This window comes from Macaca thibetana, chromosome 13 (assembly GCF_024542745.1).
Source record: "Macaca thibetana thibetana isolate TM-01 chromosome 13, ASM2454274v1, whole genome shotgun sequence".
Taxonomy (NCBI): Eukaryota; Metazoa; Chordata; class Mammalia; order Primates; family Cercopithecidae; genus Macaca; species Macaca thibetana.
In genome coordinates this window covers 46,809,111-46,823,343 of record NC_065590.1, presented here as the reverse complement: position 1 = coordinate 46,823,343, position 14,233 = coordinate 46,809,111, and the positions used below count along the sequence as shown (strand labels likewise).

General features: G+C 40.7%; 1 long non-coding RNA gene across 1 annotated transcript in view; it reads right to left on the bottom strand.

Moving 5' to 3' along the window:
• Positions 1 to 320: 320 nt before the first annotated feature.
• LOC126933629 (uncharacterized) overlaps positions 321 to 14,233 on the bottom strand; it is a 48,539-nt gene continuing 34,626 nt past the window's right edge. Inside the window, exon 3 of the long non-coding RNA XR_007718690.1 lies at positions 321 to 732. This is a non-coding gene — a long non-coding RNA (uncharacterized LOC126933629). The remainder of the gene's footprint in view (positions 733 to 14,233) is intronic.

The window sequence follows — 14,233 nt, the reverse complement described above, 5'->3', positions numbered from 1 at the left end:
ATAAATGCCAGGTTCCTGGTTGAGGGATCTGAGGAAGAGGCTCAGCGGGCTGAGCGAGGGGAAGGGAGGCCATGTTGCCCCCCAGGTTTGCCATGTTCTCAAACCTGGTCAAAAGAAAATGCCACACTAACTACTCACAAGGCTAGTGGGTGCCAAAAGAAAGACTCAGTCTCTGGCCTTGCCTGTTTACATCTTGATGAAAAGATCTGCAAAATTTTTAAATACATGAAACAAGAGTTTATATTATTTATAAAAACACACATATATAGTAAACATACAAAGTGTGTATGGGAAGGATACACACAAACTTTTCAGAGGGATGAAGCCTGGGATTTCAGCTCTGACAAGTCTTTATTCTTTATAAAAGATAGTAACACTAAAGGGAAACGAGGAGAGGGAAACTGCTTGAGAAGAGCTATGGGGGCAATCCTGCTTTGCCATGCCTTCATGTGTCCCAAGGAAGCTGTGATGTTAACCTGGGTGTGATGTTAATCTCTTCTCATACATACACGCCTGATCTTTCATGACTCCTCCCATTATGTGCTTAGTCCTGATTTCTTGTCCCATGACATCCTGCGGTTACAGAGGGAAGTCTCCTGCTCTTCAGGCCTCCTTTCCTCACAAGATAACAGCTTCAGGCAGAGAGAAGAATGTCTTCGGTCTGTTCAAGATTCCCCATCAAGCCTATCACAGAGCTGGGCTCCTGTAGGTGTGCAGTAGTAAAATGGGATTCTGAAAGGAGATGAGGTTCTGTTTTTCAGGCAGTTGGGAACAATTAGCCAATATTCAGGGATGTTTGCTAGAGTATTGCTTACAATAGGAAAAAACCGGAAACAATCTAAGAATTTATCAATAGGAAATGGTTTATTTGCATTACAACGTATCAGTAATATAGAGTATTTTACAGAATATTTGAAAGAATGAGATAGAGTTATGGAATAATACCCTAAATGTACTAAATAGAGACTGTAAATCCTACATTAAATATATTCACACTAAAACAAAGTAACACTTTGAACACCCAGGCCGGACGCAGTGGCTCACACATAAAATTCCAGCACTTTGGGAGACCAAGGCAGGTGGATCACTTGAGGCCAGGAGCTCGAGTCCAGCCTGACCAACAAGACAAAACCCCATCCCCACTAAAAATACAAAAATTAGCCAGGTGCGGTGGTGCACACCTGTAATCCCAGCTACTTGGAAGGCTGAGGCAGAGAATCACTGGAACCTGGGAGGCAGAGGCTGCAGTGAGCCGAGATAGCACCACTGCACTCCAGCCTGGGCGACAGAGCAAGACTCCATCTCAAACAAACAAACAAAAAACTATATATACTCTCTCTATATATATAGTACATAAACATCTTTACATAAATGGAATCATAACTGGAGGGCTATATACAATAGCAGTCATTATCTTGGCTTGTATCTCCCTGTGTTTGGCCATTCTTGCATTGCTATAAAGGAATACTTGAGACTGGGTGATTAATATGAAAAGAGGTTTAATTGCCTCACGGTTCTGCAGGCTATACAAGAATCTGCTTCTGGTGAGGCATCTGCTTCTGCTGAGGGCCTTAGGAAGCTTACAATCATAGTGGAAGGTGATGGGGAACCAGCGTATCACATGGTGAGAGCAGGAGCAAGAGAGAGAGAGATGGAGAAAGTGCCACACTCTTTTAAACAAACAGATTTCGAGTGAACTAACTGAGTGAGAACTCACTTATTACCAAGGGAATGGTGCTAAGCTATTCATAAGGGATCTGTCTCCATGATATAATACCTTCCATTAGGCCCCATCACCAACATTGTAAGCCACATATCAACATAAGATTTGGAGGGGACAAATCCAAACCATATCACTCGCCAGCCCCAATGCCTGTGTCATGCCAGGATTCCAGGGTCATACAGAGCAATATCTTCCATATGGTCCCTCCAACCTTTGGTCTACTCTGATTATTACATTATCCAAAAGTCACAGGAATCTTCATATCATCTTTGGGCATGGGAGTCTTCACAGACGATCCCAGTGACCAAAGTGCATTCTTGGGCACAAGAGATTTTTTACCCATTCCTTAGGCCTTGTCCCTGCCTAAGGAAAAGGTAAAGGTATGGACAAAGTCTCACCCCTTAGAACCTGTTTCTGATCCTAGACCACCTCCCAGTATTTCTTTCCCAAGGCTTCTGCCTATTTTCCCCATCCTACCATTCCCTCACCACCAAGGAATAATCCCATCAAGTTTCTAGAGCTTTCAGAAAGGGAGGTTAGGGGCAGACAATTTCTGCTTCTTTATAGTATGAAGTTGGGTGTCTTCCTGGAATGGGAGAAGGTAACAAAATAATAACAGAACACAAATTAATATCTCTATAAATTACCCTGCTATAGATGGATAGATTAGACTGATGGAAGATAGATAGATAGATAGACAGACAGATAATATAGAGTATTATGATTTTTTAGAGAAAGAGAACCAACAGGATGTGTATAGAAAAAAGAGTCTTATTTTAAGGAACTGGTTCACACAACTGTGGAGGCTTGGTAAGTCCAAAATCTTCAGGGTGGTTCAGCAGACTAGAGACCCAAGGAAGAGCTTCCACTTGCAGCTAAAGGTGGTCTGCTAGCAGAATTCCTTCTTCTTCCAGAAAGGTCTTTGTTCTATTAAGGCCTTCAACTAATTGGATGAGGCCCGCCTACATTATAAAGAGTAATCTGCTTTATTCAAAGTCACAGATTTAAATGTTAATCTCATCCAAACAACCATCTTCACAGAAATATCTAGAATAATATTTCACCAAATATCTGTGCACCATGGCCCAGTCAAGTCGACATAAAATTAACCATCACAGATTGGTAGGTAGGTGGAAAGATACATGTTAGGTAGATGGATGGGTGGGTGGATAGATGGATGGATAGATAGATGATTGATAGATAGATGATAGATGGATGGATAGATGATAGATAGATAGATAGATAGATAGATAGATAGATAGATAGATAGATAGATAGACAGATAGACAATATAGCTATAGAAATACATGAGAGAGAGAGACAGAGATGATAGAGACTGAGATACATGGCTTCTGGAAGGATTCATTCCCACACTGAATACTCTGGGGGAGAACTGGGAATATATTTCTCAATTGTTCAAATTTTTTACAGTGAAACTGTACTGATAAATTATTTGCTCTCTGTGTGTGTGTGTGTGTGTGTGTGTGTGTGTGTGTGTGTGTGTGTGTGTGTGAGTGAGTGTGTGTGTGTGAGTGCATGTAGGTTTAAAGAACAAGGATTCTGGAGGTAAGAAAAGGAAAAGAATGCTATTTATTCCTTCAAACCGCTGGCAAAAGAGCTCTGTTTTCCTCTGCTTCTTTGTAAAAGGAGGTTAGTGTTACAGTCACCTATCAGATGCCAGGCACGTGCTAGGCACTGGGTGTGGGGAAAGAACAAAAGGGAAGAGCTAAACTCCTGGAACATACATTCATATTGTTTAATTCTAAAACAGCTCCATGAGGTAGATAGCAATGCCTCATTTTTGAAGATGAGAACACTTTCATAGATAAGGTGTTGTTAAGAAAACATCCCTAGCCCACACGTTTTTCCCCCAGAGCCTTAGTCTGTCAGTACCCAAATCTCATGCTCTGCTTAGGACAAACACCGGACACTCTCTGCAAAGGGCATCTGTGTCTCTTAGAAATTAGCACAACAAGCATGTTGCAGCTTTTCCAAAGAGACTTCAATTTTCCTCCTGCAGCTCAGATAAACTTTCCACTGCCTGTGGACCCTGGCCGCGGTTGGCAGCCGGCTCCAGCACAGGCGTGCCAAACACAAATAAAGTTCGAAGGACAAACTCAGCCAGAAAGCATCAGAGCTTTCCATCCAGCATCCAGACTTATTATTTCTTATTATTTCTCAAGAGCATCCACTGCTCTTTTAAAAACAAGGGCCCTATTTTGTGAGCTGCTCAATGGTCTATTTTAAACTCATGGCTGTGTTTGTTTACGTTCCATCCTAGGCCTTGGCCTTTGCAATAAACCGCCACTGGCATCGTGCAAAAAGCTAGTGGAGACTGCCATATCACTGTTTACAGCTTTCTCACTTCAAGAAAGGGGTGGAAATCGAATATTTGCAATTGTCCAAATTCTGAGAGGGCTCTAGAGAGGAAAAACAGTGCCAAGCTGACAGGTCTAAGAATTTCTGGGGCAGGAGTGAGTAGTATCTAGGGGTTGAAATGGAAAAAGAGTGAATTATCCTACACTGAGGGAAATAATCAACATGTTCATATAGTCAGCAAATACTCATTGAGCACCCACTGTGTACCAGGCACTGTTCTAAGCACTTGAACACAGCAATGAACAAAACAAAGAAGCTGCCCGTAGGGAACTTACATTCTAGTGAGGGAAAACAGACAATAAACAATAATTAATAATATGTTATATATTATGTTTATAATAGATTAAAAATAATAATAATAATTAATACATTAGAGAAACTTCAGATGTTTCTCATAGAAGTTCAAGACTTTTCCTAAAGAGAAGGCCAGATCCTAATGTGACATTGGCCAATCATTTCAGAATTGTGAAGCTGAACTGTGAGCACTGTTGATGTGATTTTTATCACCTCTTCAACCCTCCTCATCAATTTGGCCCATATGTCTGTTCACCAAGGCGGAGCTCCAGCATAACAGGGAAGGAGGCCAGACTGATTCTCTACGGCCTCCAGACCTCCCCCCACAGCATGCCCTCCCTTTCCTGGAGACAAGAAAGCTTCAATCTCCACACTGACATCAGCAAGACTTTCCCTCTTCTGCATCCCAACTCCTCAGGTCAGAGAGAAAACAAGTTGATACAAACACAGTTTAACACTGAATGGACTCTGGTTTGCATCCCACAAGTATTTTCTTTTTTTTTTCTCTTACTATTTTTAATTGACACATAATAATTGTACATATTTATGGGGTACAGTGTGATATTTGTATACTATATGTACATATAATATGTAATGATTGAATCAGGGTAATTGCTATCACCTCAATCATTTGTCATTTAATTATTTGATTTGTATTGGTAACATTCAAAATTTGCTTTTCTAGCCATTTGAAAATACATAATAAGTTGTCCATTATTGTCACCCAACAGTGCTCTAAAACACTAGAACTTATTCCTAATATCTAGGTATAATTTTGTGTCTGTTAACCAACTTCTGACTGATCTCCCTGCCCCACTCACCCTTTCCAGCCTCTAGTAACCACTATACTATTCCATACTTCTATGAGATTAACTTTTTAAGCTTCTGCACACAAGTGAAAACACGCAGTATTTCTCTTTGTGTGCCTGGCTTATTTTACTTAACATAATGTCCTCCAAGCTTATCCGCATTGCCATGAATAACAAAATTTTTATTTTTGTGGCTAAATAGTATTCCACTGTGAGTATATACAACATGTTTCTTTATCCATTCATCTTTTATGGACCCTTGGGTTGATTCCATGTCTTGGCTATTGTGAATAGTGCTGCAATAAACACGAGAGTAAAGATATCTCATCAATATACAAATATCCTTTCTTTTTGGTATATATTTAGCAGTGGGATTGCTAGATCATATGGTAGTTCTATTTTCAGCTTTTTGAGGAACCCCATACTGTTTTCCATAATGGCTATACTAATTTACATTCCTAGCAACAGTGTTCCCCTTTCTCCACATTCTTGCCAGCACTTGTTATGTTTTGTCTTTTTGATAATAACCATTCTAACTAGAATGAGATGATTTCCCATTGTGGTTTTGATTTGCATTTCCCTGATGATTAGTGATATTGAGCATTTTTTATATGCCTGTTGACCATCTGTATGTTTTCTTTTAAGAGATGTCTATTCTGCTCATTTGCTCATTTTCTAATCAGATTATTTGGTTTTTGCTGTTGAGTTGTCTGAGATCCTTGTATATTCTGAATATTAATCCCTTATTGGATGAATAGTTTGAAAATATTTTCTCCCATTCTCTGAGTTGTCTTTTCACTCTGTTGATTGCTTCCTTTGCTGTGCAGAAGTTTTTAGTTTAAAATAATCCCACGTGTCTATATTTGGTTTTGTTGCCTGTGCTTTTGAGGTCTTCTCCATAAAATCTTTGCCCAAATCAATATACTAAACTTTTTCCCATGTATTTTTTCTCGTACTAGTTTTATAGTTTTGGGACCTATATGTAAGTCTTGAATCCATTTTGAGTTGATTTTTATATCTGGTGAGACATGGGGTCTTGTTTTATTCTTCTACATTTGGATATCCAGTTTCCTAGCATTATTTGTTGAAGAGACTGTCCTTCCCTCAATGAATGTTCTTGGTACCTTTGTTGAAAATCAGTTGACTATAAATATGTGGATTTATTTCTGGGTTCTCTAATCCATTCCAATGGTCTATATGTTTGTTTTTATGCCAGTACCATGCCATTTTGGTTACTATAGCTTTGTAGAATATTTTGAAGTCAGGTAGTGTGATGCCTCCAGCTTTGTTCTTTTTGCTCAGGACTGTTTTGACTATTTGGGTTCTTTTGTGGTTTCATATAAATTTTAGGATTTTTTTTCTGTGAAGAATGTTATTAAAATTTTGATAGAAATTGCATTGAATCTGTAGCTTGCTTTATGTGGTATGATCATTTTCATACCACATTAGAATATTAATTCTTCCAATCCATGAACATGGAATATCTTTCTGTTTTTGTGTATCTTCCTCAATTTTTCATCTATGTTTTACAGTTTTTCTTGCAGAGATCTTTCACCTCCTTGGCTAAGTTTATTCCTAGATATTTTTGTAGCTACTATAAACTTCTGCTAGTTCACTGTTGGTATATAGAAATGCTACTAATTGTTGTCTGTTGATTTTGTACCCTGCAATTTACTGAATTCATTTATCAGTACTAAGTATTTTGGTGGAGCTTTTAGGGTTTTCTGTATATAAGATCATGTCATCTGCAAACAAGGACAAAGTATTTGCTGTTTAAGTGACAACTCCCCTCTCCACTCCCTCTCAGGGACAATGCCTAACCAAAAGCCTATCCTTGATGAAGAAATTTCAGACTCTGTGAAACCTAAATAAGCAAGGAGGCCTTCTGGGTACCTTCTCGGAATCATATAAATCTTTATCTCTGCCCCCCAGGTCTGCCATTCACTCTCCCCTTGCATCCTTCCTTGCCAAATTTCAGAAACAATTCCTTTTTTTTTCTAGGGACCAGTAGTTACTATATAAAATCACATCAGAAAATCTGCATATTTGAACAAGACACTTGTTAAGAAGGCCTTTGAGTGAGCTTTGGGAGAGGGGATCCAGTACAGATTGATCCCGTGGTCTATACAGAGGGACACACACTGCAGTGATGTTTTTGACAAGACCCTTGGTTGATTTGCCAGTTCATTAATGAATGAACCTAGAATTGCACATTACTTTAGCTCTAGAGAAAGCATGATTACAGCATTTGTGGTGTAAAATGCTATAATTAAAGATGCAAAACATGGTTTATTACACACCCATTTTCAGTGCTTGGAACTTTCTGAAACAGTCTCCTTTTTAGAAGCACTATTTGCAGGTAATGAGCCTCAGGAGGTTTTCTTCCACCCAGGGCATACAAAAGATGTAAAAGATCAGGGCTGGAGTGAAGAAAGGGGCGTCCAAATTATTATAAAGAAAGAAGAAAATGAGGCCTACCTTGTCCAGTGAAAAAGAGAAAGAAGGATGCCCACCTCTCTCAAAATTGAGCCCCAAATAGCTGGATCTCAAGGGTTGGGACAAAGTGCTGTTTTGCATTCAGAAGGTGGCATTTGGAAATTATATCATAGATCTGAAAGACTCCACTTCAACAGTAGATCATTATAATATAGAGTTTGTACTCTTATACTAAGTTCACAGCGGTTTCTTCTGAGCCATTAAAAAATAAATAACTGTAATCATAGCAAAGACAAAAACACCATCATAGATGTATAGCATATGTTCCCTGCCAACAGCACCAAGAAAATTGCCTGGCTGCACCTGACATGTCTGAGTTACAGCAGGTAAAAGAAACGGTCCTGATTTTCCAGGTAGGGAAAGGAAGGTAATGAGGCACAGAGAGGTTAGGCGAGCTGCCCAGGGAGAGGCAGGGCAGCAGCCAAATCAGGACAAAAACTAGCATTCCTGATTCCCTATTCAGTGCTCATACTCTTCAGACTGCACTGTCTCAGAAATGTCAAATACATTATGCGGGAATATTGGGAGTCTGTGTTGAGTCAGAAAAGACTTGATTTCCAGTTAATAAAATTATCAGTACACACACGGCATAAAAATGCCCTCCCTAGCAGACTGCACACCTCAGAGAAGACCCTGGGAGCCCAGGCACCCCCAAGCAGCACACCCCTGTAAACGTTCGTTAATAGCAAAGCTGTAAGATGCTGCTTCCCCAGCCTACCCACCCCTTCAGGACACATGATTAATTGTAAACCTGGAAGAACATCCACATACGCAGAGCAGAGGGAGTAGGGACAGTGACACTGGAAGCTCCTATCTAAGTAGTAACTTTTTTGCCCTTTTCTTGATCCAAAAAATATAAACGTGTGGAGGATGTTAGATAGAGAATTTCTCATCTTAGCTGCAAATGCACATGCAGACAATAAGACTGCAAATTCCAACCAAGCCAGGCTAGGAACACCGCACTATAAACATCCAGGCCCTTTGGCCCTTCTCGGGAAGGTATTCTAAAGGATACTTGGATCTAGGCCACGTGTGTACAAATTGTATGCATACATGTACACACACACTGTGCACAGTATAATTTTCTGTACATTTTTATGAAGATATGTGCTACACTGAACAACTACGATAAACTGATTTCATAAAATTATAAAATGATCTTTATATATTCCTTGGAAAATCATTAGTCAACATCTGTGGTTTGAACTGGTCTGGAAAAGCATCTTTTCAGACCTTCAGAGAGAGATGTGCTAGAACCCTCCTCAGTCACCTCTAGGAGAGCTTAAAAACTTTGTCACTAGAAAGTTCTTCCTTAAGCTTACACCCATTAAACTGTGGCTTAAGCCAGCTCCCTCTATCCTATCAGAATCAGTATTATATTTGCTTTCTTTTGGCAAATTCCAATTTTTCTTTTCAGTACTGGTAGTAACCAAGGACTTCTTGGTAAAAAGAAGACAGCATGCAGACCTATGTGAAAACAAATAGAAATCATGAATGAGGATCTTTTACTACAATCTAGACTTAATGTTTCTAGCTGAAGTTGAGAACAAGAGTGTAAGTTACCTGGTCTATACCTGAATTGGCTGAGAAAACTTTGGTTATTTCTACCTAACATGACCAGTTTAAACTTTAATAGTAGTAATGGAGTTTTGGTCATTCTATCTCAGCACGGATTAGCATTTCTGGTGTACACATGGGTAAAACTGAAAACCCTAAAGGTGAAGATTCAATTAACTTTGCTAAGGCCAGTAAAACAACCAGTGTATCCCTCATATGTCCTTGTCAGAGGGAATGCCAGATCTTGGCTTTTGATCCTAGCAAAAACACTAATTTGCTGTGCAACCCTGGGAAAATCACTTGATCTCTCTGAACTTCCGCTCTTTTTCACTTTTGAAGTGAGGGTAGCAGAATAGATTATCTCAAAGGGGACTAAGATGTCTAAGATTCTGCCTAATAATGTTATGATGATGATGAATTGAGACAAAGCTTGTGAACTGCTTAGCTCAATGTCTGGTACACAGTAAGCACTCAATAAATGTTCACTATCATTATCAACTTGTTATTATATATGCACACTCTGGGCTCACCAACTTGAAACATAACTTTCAGTCCTATTCCATTGTCCTGTAAGGACGTTACCGTTGAGCTCCAAGATCAAGCAATAGGTAAGTTCACAATAGTTGTAGAAAACTGTATCTCTAACCATAAGTAAGTCTGTGAAACTTTAGAATCATGGGAGTGGAATACAATAAAGCATAAAAAGGCCCCATGAAGTCATTAATTTAGTCTGTTCCTTAGTGGTTGGGCAGCAATGCCTCAAATCAGACCAGTTCTGTGTCTTCATTACTTGATGGCTAAGTGTGTCAAAGACTTACCCTGGGTGCTGCCTAAATATTACTGTATGTGGTTTCTGTCATTCCTTACGACCACCTGACACTTTCCTTCTCCTGTGCACATAGGAAGACCATATGTCCCCATCCCCCTTGCCGTTGGGTTAGGGTCATGTGGCTTAGTTCTGGACATTAGAGTTTAGCAGTGGTGATATACCCATTTTCAGACCTAATCCTTAAGAGCATCCATGAGACACTGCATCCCTCTTTTTCCCTTAGTTGCAACTGTGGAAGCCACATGTGGAAACAACGAAGTGATAAGATCGAAGCAACATGGATCCCACACGGAAGAGAGCTGCCTTGAAATGTTGCCCAACCCACACCAAACTTGACAAAAGCAAGAAATAAAGCTTCACAGTGTCATGCCACAGGTATGTCAGGGTTTGCTTCTGCAGTGTAATTTATCATATCCTAATTAGTAAGAAGTCTGGGTCTTCAACATATTAAGGGAATTGACACTCATTAAGCACCTACAGTGTTTTTCAAACTGTGATGCAACCCATTCCTTGGTCATAAAATCATTGTAGTGGGTTGTAATCACCATATCCAATGAAAAAACACAATGTAATAGAAACTATCAGGGAGCACTTTTAGGCTATAGGTTAAAACTGTTTTATGAAAAGTTTGTTTTCTGGCCGGGCGCGGTGGCTCAAGCCTGTAATCCCAGCACTTTGGGAGGCCGAGACGGGCGGATCACGAGGTCAGGAGATCGAGACCATCCTGGCTAACACGGTGAAACCCCGTCTCTACTAAAAAATACAAAAAACTAGCCGGGCGAAGTGGCGGGTGCCTGTAGTCCCAGCTACTCGGGAGGCTGAGGCAGGAGAATGGCGTGAACCCGAGAGGAGGAGCTTGCAGTGAGCTGAGATCCGGCCACTGCACTCCAGCCTGGGTGACAGAGCAAGACTCAGTCTCAAAAAAAAAAAAAAAAGAAAAGAAAAGTTTGTTTTCATTTTACAAGTGCACGTATGTAGTTGCTTGTGCCGGCTCATGATGTAAACTGCATTTCTTACTGTGCTTCATGGCCAAAACTTTAAGAGTCTCTCAAAGCAATCTTATAAGGTTGGTATTATCTCCATTTCATAGCTAAGGACACCACCATTCAGAAAGGACTAATTGATTTTTCCAAGTTACACAGTTACTAAATTGTGGCACTGGTATTTAAGCCAAGCTCATGTGATGGTCTTCATCAAAGCTGGTGCAACCAGCAGCCCCTGGCCCAAAGCCACACCAGCCAGCTTCCTCCTGGGTCTCCTGAATATGCAACCTCCAACTTTACCTGGCCCTTCACACATTTTTAGGAGCCATGTGTGAGCATTTCAATAACTTCTATTTGCAAATATTTTAAACAGGTAGCATTTTAAAATACACACCTATCTATAAAATAGATCAGTTTATATTTGATTTCTCCCAAGTGGTACCTTGAATACCACGGAAGGAAAACCCAGGTTACCTAGGAGAAATGTTGGCTGATGCCAGGCCAATGGTGGCAAAAGGGAGTCTGATATTTATAAATCACAAGCATAAGACAGGAAAAAGAGAAACCATACATTCTTATAAGGCAGATGAGGTAAAACAAAAAAACTTGAACTCTCACAAGGCCTATCAGTTCCACTCATTCTCATTGATTCCTTAAGTGCATCTGTGGACAATTCTAAACTAAAATATGGATGCTGCATCACATGAAAGTTCATTTTAACTATTCCTAGAAGCTTTGCCCCCTTTAAATATCAATCCATGTGCTTGTCAGCTTGGCTTCTAGGAAGTTCAGGCCTTGATCCTTTTGGGAATGTAAACATTTTGCTGCCCAATTTGGAAGCTGGAAGCACCCTTCTCAAGATCTCTTCTTGGTCATAAGGCAGGGTGCCATGGCCACCAGACTGGAGAAGTTCAGGGTCATATTTTCAGGTTTTACTTAGTATGAGCAAGAGACATGGTAATGTCAAGTTCATCTTTAACCCTTAGTAAAAGGGCCAGAATTCAAAAAGAGCTTAGGAAGGTCATTCAAGTCTTGGCTGGCAGCTTCCCAGGGAGCTGAGTCATGCTTAGAAGGTGGTGTGGTGGAAGATCTCTAGCCTTTTGGCTGGCAGAGGAGCTTCCTGCATGCAGGGAACCAAGCCCAATGCCCACAGGGTCAGACAGGTAACAAAATGAACAGGAGTCTAAGGACATTTCCCACCCACTTTAAGTGGTGTCTATTCTATTCCAGCACAGCCTCACCAGGACAGCTGCCAGAGACAAACCTTTTAGCTTGCCTTGAGGTCCCCCGAAGAGCCACAATAATAAAAGGCTAGCAAGACTGACTTTGTAACCCCCACACCCTGCCTGGGCAGCTCCACCCTCAGTCTGACATAGCAAACATATGTGGACACATCATGACTCCCAGCCCCTTTACGGCTGACCAAGTGGTCCTGGAGGCAGGATCTTTCACGTTAAATACTTCCAGCTCAAATATTCCATCAGAAACGTGTGGGCCCCATCTGGGCTCACATGTCCTGGCATGGCCTCGCCCACTTATCTACCCCCAAGACATAACAGTCTGATGTTCCCGCTCTTCATCCGTGTCTTTTGGGAAGGGAAGACGTTACTCACTAACCTAACGAATGTATTTAAAAATTGCAGCTGACTGCCATAGTAAATTCATGTCATGTTTTTTACGATAGATAATATTTCAGAGACACAGTCCTGAATGGAACCAAACCAAAAAAAAAAAAAGTCTTTTTAGAAAAACAATTTCTGTTCAGAAACTCAGCTGCCCGGCTTTCAGCTGTTACTTCTATAGAAAAAACACATTCTGAATTGCGGCAAGCAGGCGACAAAGCCAGCAAGGGACTGGTACATAGAAGGACTTTTTGTGTAACTTACACCTAATGTGGGAAACTCCAGTCATGGTGCCACACCTTTAAATCTCATTAAGCCCCTTCTAGGTATCAAAGGTGGGCCAGTCGTGCCATTTCCTGAGTCCTGTCAAGCACGGTTACAGGAAATTGACAAAAGAGCTTCCATTAGCCTAGCCAAAATTCACGTGTCCCTATTATTAAGATGCTGCCAAGTTTGATCACCCTCTTAATCTATCAAGACTCCAAAAGGATAATCTCTTAAAAGCTTCCCCCTTTCCCACCCTTTCTACCCCCAAGTCTTTTTCTTTGTGGCTTAAATCAAGGTAAGTTGATTTTGCACAAAGTTTGGAGGAAAAACGTGCTGGTAGTTGGTAGCTGACAGAAAACAAACATGAGACTTTTCTACCTGGAAACTGTTCCCTTTGATTCAAGACTGAATGTCACCACTTTGTAAACAAAGAAGATGATTTAAAAATGCTGCCTTCCTTTTTTTTTTTTTTAATTTTTTTTTTCAACCAAGAGTCTTCTCACAGTACCTGGCACTCAAAAACTCAAATACTCAAAGGGATTACGTGCTCTTTGCTGGTTTTGTTTTATAAGCCAGAGGCCATTCAAAGAAAATAGAGCTTCCCATCCAGGTGTCCCTGCCTGGTAAAATAATGGACGCAGATTGATGTGATCTGGATGTAAAGGACATTAACATCCTCAGACCCCTGACAGGCACACTGCCAGCCTGGCTCCGGAAAGGCCTTGAAGAGCAGAGCAAGACTCACTTGCACCCCTGGACATCTCCCGACGAGGGCTTTTATTTCGGGACCAGCCTATAGGCAGGTGCTCCTCCCCCTCACAACAGAATGGGCATGCAAGACAGACTGCCTGCATTATTGATTTAAGACGGCCAGCTGACAATACACTGCGCCTCCTTTTATTTATTTCCAGAAGGTACACCTTTCTCCAAACTGAATTGTCTTTGATTTAAAAGCAGGGGTGTCTTCCCCCGCATCCCCCCCTCAGCAAAGAAACTGAATCCATCTCGACACAGCTGCTCAAAGGCTGGCTGGTGGCTGTTACCTACTGAGGAGAGCTTTTGTGCTGCCCAAGGGAAGACAAGGACCGCACTGTGCACATAATTTTTGATCATCCCTGTTTAAATATGCTCAGAGAAGTTTGAAGAACATTATAATTACAAAAGATATTCCTGCTCTATAATCAGTATTGTTTGTTATAGTGGACTTAGCAGTGATAACAATTTCAATATGTAATTCATGGAACTTACAAACACTTATTTGACATGTATGTTCA